We start from the raw sequence: 8526 nt of genomic DNA, 5'->3' as shown, positions 1-8526 counted from the left end.
TTGAGAAGATTGGAGAAACTTAATTTTTCGCCCGAAAACGAAAAAAACGTAAGGGGTAACACTGTCGTTTTTTTTTCGGGTCGAAATTTTAAAATTCAATATCTCAGCTCTGGAAGGGTCTAGAGCCTCCATTTTTGCACTCAGGTCAAAGTCTCACAGCCCTCTATCATAATCCAGAGTTTTGAGAAGATTGGAGAAACTTAATTTTTCGCCCAAAAATGAAAAAAACGTAAGGGGTAACACTGTCGTTTTTTTTTCGGGTCGAAATTTTGAGTTTCGATATCTCAGCTCTGGAAGGGTCTAGAGCCTCCATTTTTGCACTCAGGTCAAAGTCTCACAGCCCTCTATCATAATCCAGAGTTTTGAGAAGATTGGAGAAACTTAATTTTTTGCCCAAAAATGAAAAAAAAACGTAAGGGGTAATACTGTCGTTTTTTTTTCGGGTCAAAATTTTGAGTTTCGATATCTCAGGTCTGGAAGGGTCTAGAGCCTCCATTTTTGCACTCAGGTCAAAGTCTCGTGGCCCTCTATCAGAATCCAGAGTTTTGAGAAGATTGGAGAAACTTAATTTTTCGCCCGAAAACGAAAAAAACGTAAGGGGTAACACTGTCGTTTTTTTTTTTCGGGTCGAAATTTTACAATTCGATATCTCAGCTCTGGAAGGGTCTAGAGCCTCCATTTTTGCACTCAGGTCAAAGTCTCACAGCCCTCTATCATAATCCAGAGTTTTGAGAAGATTGGAGAAACTGAATTTTTCGCCCAAAAATGAAAAAAACGTAAGGGGTAACACTGTCGTTTTTTTTTCGGGTCGAAAATTTGAAATTCAATATCTCAGCTCTGGAAGGGTCTAGAGCCTCCATTTTTGCACTCAGGTCAAAGTCTCACAGCCCTCTATCATAATCCAGAGTTTTGAGAAGATTGGAGAAACTTAATTTTTTGCCCAAAAATGAAAAAAAAAACGTAAGGGGTAACACTGTCGTTTTTTTTTCGGGTCGAAATTTTGAGTTTCGATATCTCAGCTCTGGAAGGGTCTAGAGCCTCCATTTTTGCACTCAGGTCAAAGTCTCACAGCCCTCTATCATAATCCAGAGTTTTGAGAAGATTGGAGAAACTTAATTTTTTGCCCAAAAATGAAAAAAAAAACGTAAGGGGTAACACTGTCGTTTTTTTTTTCGGGTCAAAATTTTGAGTTTCGATATCTCAGGTCTGGAAGGGTCTAGAGCCTCCATTTTTGCACTCAGGTCAAAGTCTCGTGGCCCTCTATCAGAATCCAGAGTTTTGAGAAGATTGGAGAAACTTAATTTTTCGCCCGAAAACGAAAAAAACGTAAGGGGTAACACTGTCGTTTTTTTTTTTCGGGTCGAAATTTTACAATTCGATATCTCAGCTCTGGAAGGGTCTAGAGCCTCCATTTTTGCACTCAGGTCAAAGTCTCACAGCCCTCTATCATAATCCAGAGTTTTGAGAAGATTGGAGAAACTGAATTTTTCGCCCAAAAATGAAAAAAACGTAAGGGGTAACACTGTCGTTTTTTTTTCGGGTCGAAAATTTGAAATTCAATATCTCAGCTCTGGAAGGGTCTAGAGCCTCCATTTTTGCACTCAGTTCAAAGTCTCACAGCCCTCTATCATAATCCAGAGTTTTGAGAAGATTGGAGAAACTTAATTTTTTGCCCAAAAATGAAAAAAAAAACGTAAGGGGTAACACTGTCGTTTTTTTTTCGGGTCAAAATTTTGAGTTTCGATATCTCAGGTCTGGAAGGGTCTAGAGCCTCCATTTTTGCACTCAGGTCAAAGTCTCGTGGCCCTCTATCAGAATCCAGAGTTTTGAGAAGATTGGAGAAACTTAATTTTTCGCCCGAAAACGAAAAAAACGTAAGGGGTAACACTGTCGTTTTTTTTTTCGGGTCGAAATTTTACAATTCGATATCTCAGCTCTGGAAGGGTCTAGAGCCTCCATTTTTGCACTCAGGTCAAAGTCTCACAGCCCTCTATCATAATCCAGAGTTTTGAGAAGATTGGAGAAACTTAATTTTTCGCCCAAAAATGAAAAAAACGTAAGGGGTAACACTGTCGTTTTTTTTTCGGGTCAAAATTTTGAGTTTCGATATCTCAGCTCTGGAAGGGTCTAGAGCCTCCATTTTTGCACTCAGGTCAAAGTCTCACAGCCCTCTATCATAATCCAGAGTTTTGAGAAGATTGGAGAAACTTAATTTTTCACCTGAAAACGAAAAAAACGTAAGGGGTAACACTGTCGTTTTTTTTTTCGGGTCGAAATTTTGAGTTTCGATATCTCAGCTCTGGAAGGGTCTAGAGCCTCCATTTTTGCACTCAGGTCAAAGTCTCACAGCCCTCTATCATAATCCAGAGTTTTGAGAAGATTGGAGAAACTTAATTTTTTGCCCAAAAATGAAAAAAAACGTAAGGGGTAACACTGTCGTTTTTTTTTTCGGGTCAAAATTTTGAGTTTCGATATCTCAGCTCTGGAAGGGTCTAGAGCCTCCATTTTTGCACTCAGGTCAAAGTCTTGTGGCCCTCTATCAGAATCCAGAGTTTTGAGAAGATTGGAGAAACTTAATTTTTCGCCCAAAAATGAAAAAAACGTAAGGGGTAACACTGTCGTTTTTTTTTTCGGGTCAAAATTTTGAGTTTCGATATCTCAGCTCTGGAAGGGTCTAGAGCCTCCATTTTTGCACTCAGGTCAAAGTCTCACAGCCCTCTATCATAATCCAGAGTTTTGAGAAGATTGGAGAAACTTAATTTTTTGCCCAAAAATGAAAAAAAACGTAAGGGGTAACACTGTCGTTTTTTTTTCGGGTCGAAATTTTGAAATTCGATATCTCAGCTCTGGAAGGGTCTAGAGCCTCCATTTTTGCACTCAGGTCAAAGTCTCGTGGCCCTCTATCAGAATCCAGAGTTTTGAGAAGATTGGAGAAACTTAATTTTTCGCCCGAAAACGAAAAAAACGTAAGGGGTAACACTGTCGTTTTTTTTTCGGGTCGAAATTTTAAAATTCAATATCTCAGCTCTGGAAGGGTCTAGAGCCTCCATTTTTGCACTCAGGTCAAAGTCTCACAGCCCTCTATCATAATCCAGAGTTTTGAGAAGATTGGAGAAACTTAATTTTTCGCCCAAAAATGAAAAAAACGTAAGGGGTAACACTGTCGTTTTTTTTTCGGGTCGAAATTTTGAGTTTCGATATCTCAGCTCTGGAAGGGTCTAGAGCCTCCATTTTTGCACTCAGGTCAAAGTCTCACAGCCCTCTATCATAATCCAGAGTTTTGAGAAGATTGGAGAAACTTAATTTTTTGCCCAAAAATGAAAAAAAAACGTAAGGGGTAATACTGTCGTTTTTTTTTCGGGTCAAAATTTTGAGTTTCGATATCTCAGGTCTGGAAGGGTCTAGAGCCTCCATTTTTGCACTCAGGTCAAAGTCTCGTGGCCCTCTATCAGAATCCAGAGTTTTGAGAAGATTGGAGAAACTTAATTTTTCGCCCGAAAACGAAAAAAACGTAAGGGGTAACACTGTCGTTTTTTTTTTTCGGGTCGAAATTTTACAATTCGATATCTCAGCTCTGGAAGGGTCTAGAGCCTCCATTTTTGCACTCAGGTCAAAGTCTCACAGCCCTCTATCATAATCCAGAGTTTTGAGAAGATTGGAGAAACTGAATTTTTCGCCCAAAAATGAAAAAAACGTAAGGGGTAACACTGTCGTTTTTTTTTCGGGTCGAAAATTTGAAATTCAATATCTCAGCTCTGGAAGGGTCTAGAGCCTCCATTTTTGCACTCAGGTCAAAGTCTCACAGCCCTCTATCATAATCCAGAGTTTTGAGAAGATTGGAGAAACTTAATTTTTTGCCCAAAAATGAAAAAAAAAACGTAAGGGGTAACACTGTCGTTTTTTTTTCGGGTCGAAATTTTGAGTTTCGATATCTCAGCTCTGGAAGGGTCTAGAGCCTCCATTTTTGCACTCAGGTCAAAGTCTCACAGCCCTCTATCATAATCCAGAGTTTTGAGAAGATTGGAGAAACTTAATTTTTTGCCCAAAAATGAAAAAAAAACGTAAGGGGTAACACTGTCGTTTTTTTTTCGGGTCAAAATTTTGAGTTTCGATATCTCAGGTCTGGAAGGGTCTAGAGCCTCCATTTTTGCACTCAGGTCAAAGTCTCGTGGCCCTCTATCAGAATCCAGAGTTTTGAGAAGATTGGAGAAACTTAATTTTTCGCCCGAAAACGAAAAAAACGTAAGGGGTAACACTGTCGTTTTTTTTTTTCGGGTCGAAATTTTACAATTCGATATCTCAGCTCTGGAAGGGTCTAGAGCCTCCATTTTTGCACTCAGGTCAAAGTCTCACAGCCCTCTATCATAATCCAGAGTTTTGAGAAGATTGGAGAAACTGAATTTTTCGCCCAAAAATGAAAAAAACGTAAGGGGTAACACTGTCGTTTTTTTTCGGGTCGAAAATTTGAAATTCAATATCTCAGCTCTGGAAGGGTCTAGAGCCTCCATTTTTGCACTCAGGTCAAAGTCTCACAGCCCTCTATCATAATCCAGAGTTTTGAGAAGATTGGAGAAACTTAATTTTTCGCCCAAAAATGAAAAAAACGTAAGAGGTAACACTGTCGTTTTTTTTTCGGGTCGAAATTTTGAGTTTCGATATCTCAGCTCTGGAAGGGTCTAGAGCCTCCATTTTTGCACTCAGGTCAAAGTCTCGTGGCCCTCTATCAGAATCCAGAGTTTTGAGAAGATTGGAGAAACTTAATTTTTCGCCCAAAAATGAAAAAAACGTAAGGGGTAACACTGTCGTTTTTTTTTCGGGTCAAAATTTTGAGTTTCGATATCTCAGCTCTGGAAGGGTCTAGAGCCTCCATTTTTGCACTCAGGTCAAAGTCTCACAGCCCTCTATCATAATCCAGAGTTTTGAGAAGATTGGAGAAACTTAATTTTTCACCTGAAAACGAAAAAAACGTAAGGGGTAACAATGTCGTTTTTTTTTTCGGGTCGAAATTTTGAGTTTCGATATCTCAGCTCTGGAAGGGTCTAGAGCCTCCATTTTTGCACTCAGGTCAAAGTCTCACAGCCCTCTATCATAATCCAGAGTTTTGAGAAGATTGGAGAAACTTAATTTTTTGCCCAAAAATGAAAAAAAACGTAAGGGGTAACACTGTCGTTTTTTTTTTCGGGTCAAAATTTTGAGTTTCGAAATCTCAGCTCTGGAAGGGTCTAGAGCCTCCATTTTTGCACTCAGGTCAAAGTCTTGTGGCCCTCTATCAGAATCCAGAGTTTTGAGAAGATTGGAGAAACTTAATTTTTCGCCCAAAAATGAAAAAAACGTAAGGGGTAACACTGTCGTTTTTTTTTCGGGTCAAAATTTTGAGTTTCGATATCTCAGCTCTGGAAGGGTCTAGAGCCTCCATTTTTGCACTCAGGTCAAAGTCTCACAGCCCTCTATCATAATCCAGAGTTTTGAGAAGATTGGAGAAACTGAATTTTTTGCCCAAAAATGAAAAAAAACGTAAGGGGTAACACTGTCGTTTTTTTTTTCGGGTCGAAATTTTGAAATTCGATATCTCAGCTCTGGAAGGGTCTAGAGCCTCCATTTTTGCACTCAGGTCAAAGTCTCGTGGCCCTCTATCAGAATCCAGAGTTTTGAGAAGATTGGAGAAACTTAATTTTTCGCCCGAAAACGAAAAAAACGTAAGGGGTAACACTGTCGTTTTTTTTTTCGGGTCGAAATTTTGAGTTTCGATATCTCAGCTCTGGAAGGGTCTAGAGCCTCCATTTTTGCACTCAGGTCAAAGTCTCACAGCCCTCTATCATAATCCAGAGTTTTGAGAAGATTGGAGAAACTTAATTTTTTGCCCAAAAATGAAAAAAAAAACGTAAGGGGTAACACTGTCGTTTTTTTTTCGGGTCAAAATTTTGAGTTTCGATATCTCAGGTCTGGAAGGGTCTAGAGCCTCCATTTTTGCAATCAGGTCAAAGTCTCGTGGCCCTCTATCAGAATCCAGAGTTTTGAGAAGATTGGAGAAACTTAATTTTTCGCCCGAAAACGAAAAAAACGTAAGGGGTAACACTGTCGTTTTTTTTTTCGGGTCGAAATTTTACAATTCGATATCTCAGCTCTGGAAGGGTCTAGAGCCTCCATTTTTGCACTCAGGTCAAAGTCTCACAGCCCTCTATCATAATCCAGAGTTTTGAGAAGATTGGAGAAACTGAATTTTTCGCCCAAAAATGAAAAAAAAAACGTAAGGGGTAACACTGTCGTTTTTTTTTTCGGGTCGAAATTTTGAGTTTCGATATCTCAGCTCTGGAAGGGTCTAGAGCCTCCATTTTTGCACTCAGGTCAAAGTCTCACAGCCCTCTATCATAATCCAGAGTTTTGAGAAGATTGGAGAAACTTAATTTTTTGCCCAAAAATGAAAAAAAACATAAGGGGTAACACTGTCGTTTTTTTTTTCGGGTCAAAATTTTGAGTTTCGATATCTCAGCTCTGGAAGGGTCTAGAGCCTCCATTTTTGCACTCAGGTCAAAGTCTCGTGGCCCTCTATCAGAATCCAGAGTTTTGAGAAGATTGGAGAAACTTAATTTTTCGCCCAAAAATGAAAAAAACGTAAGGGGTAAGTAACAATGTCGTTTTCTTTTCGGGTCGAAATTTTGAAATTCGATATCTCAGCTCTGGAAGGGTCTAGAGCCTCCATTTTTGCACTCAGGTCAAAGTCTCACAGCCCTCTATCAGAATCCAGAGTTTTGAGAAGATTGGAGAAACTTAATTTTTTGCCCAAAAATGAAAAAAACGTAAGGGGTAACACTGTCGTTTTTTTTTCGGGTCAAAATTTTGAGTTTCGATATCTCCGGCTCTGGAAGGGTCTAGAGCCTCCATTTTTGCACTCAGGTCAAAGTCTCGTGGCCCTCTATCAGAATCCAGAGTTTTGAGAAGATTGGAGAAACTTAATTTTTTGCCCAAAAATGAAAAAAAACGTAAGGGGTAACACTGTCGTTTTTTTTTTCGGGTCGAAATTTTGAAATTCGATATCTCAGCTCTGGAAGGGTCTAGAGCCTCCATTTTTGCACTCAGGTCAAAGTCTCGTGGCCCTCTATCAGAATCCAGAGTTTTGAGAAGATTGGAGAAACTTAATTTTTCGCCCGAAAACGGAAAAAACGTAAGGGGTAACACTGTCGTTTTTTTTTTCGGGTCGAAATTTAAAAATTCAATATCTCAGCTCTGGAAGGGTCTAGAGCCTCCATTTTTGCACTCAGGTCAAAGTCTCACAGCCCTCTATCATAATCCAGAGTTTTGAGAAGATTGGAGAATTGGAAAATTAAGTTTCTCCAATCTTCTCAAAACTCTGGATTCTGATGGAGGGCCACGAGACTTTGACCTGAGTGCAAAAATGGAGGCTCTAGACCCTTCCAGAGCTGAGATATCGAATTTCAAAATTTCGACCCGAAAAAAAAACGACAGTGTTACCCCTTACGTTTTTTTTCATTTTTGGGCAAAAAATTAAGTTTCTCCAATCTTCTCAAAACTCTGGATTATGATAGAGGGCTGTGAGACTTTGACCTGAGTGCAAAAATGGAGGCTCTAGACCCTTCCAGAGCTGAGATATCGAAACTCAAAATTTTGACCCGAAAAAAAAACGACAGTGTTACCCCTTACGTTTTTTTCATTTTTGGGCAAAAAATTAAGTTTCTCCAATCTTCTCAAAACTCTGGATTATGATAGAGGGCTGTGAGACTTTGACCTGAGTGCAAAAATGGAGGCTCTAGACCCTTCCAGAGCTGAGATATCGAATTTCAAAATTTCGACCCGAAAAAAAAACGACAGTGTTACCCCTTACGTTTTTTTCATTTTTGGGCGAAAAATTAAGTTTCTCCAATCTTCTCAAAACTCTGGATTATGATAGAGGGCTGTGAGACTTTGACCTGAGTGCAAAAATGGAGGCTCTAGACCCTTCCAGAGCTGAGATATCGAAACTCAAAATTTCGACCCGAAAAAAAAACGACAGTGTTACCCCTTACGTTTTTTTCATTTTTGGGCGAAAAATTAAGTTTCTCCAATCTTCTCAAAACTCTGGATTATGATAGAGGGCTGTGAGACTTTGACCTGAGTGCAAAAATGGAGGCTCTAGACCCTTCCAGAGCTGAGATATTGAATTTTAAAATTTCGACCCGAAAAAAAAAAACGACAGTGTTACCCCTTACGTTTTTTTCGTTTTCGGGCGAAAAATTAAGTTTCTCCAATCTTCTCAAAACTCTGGATTCTGATAGAGGGCCACGAGACTTTGACCTGAGTGCAAAAATGGAGGCTCTAGACCCTTCCAGAGCTGAGATATCGAATTTCAAAATTTCGACCCGAAAAAAAAAACGACAGTGTTACCCCTTACGTTTTTTTTTCATTTTTGGGCAAAAAATTAAGTTTCTCCAATCTTCTCAAAACTCTGGATTCTGATAGAGGGCCACGAGACTTTGACCTGAGTGCAAAAATGGAGGCTCTAGACCCTTCCAGAGCTGAGATATCGAAACT

The sequence above is a fragment of the Pimephales promelas genome, chromosome 7 (genome assembly GCF_988280905.1).
Source record: "Pimephales promelas chromosome 7, fPimPro1.hap1.1, whole genome shotgun sequence".
NCBI classification, from domain to species: domain Eukaryota; kingdom Metazoa; phylum Chordata; class Actinopteri; order Cypriniformes; family Leuciscidae; genus Pimephales; species Pimephales promelas.
This window is presented reverse-complemented; position numbering follows the sequence as displayed.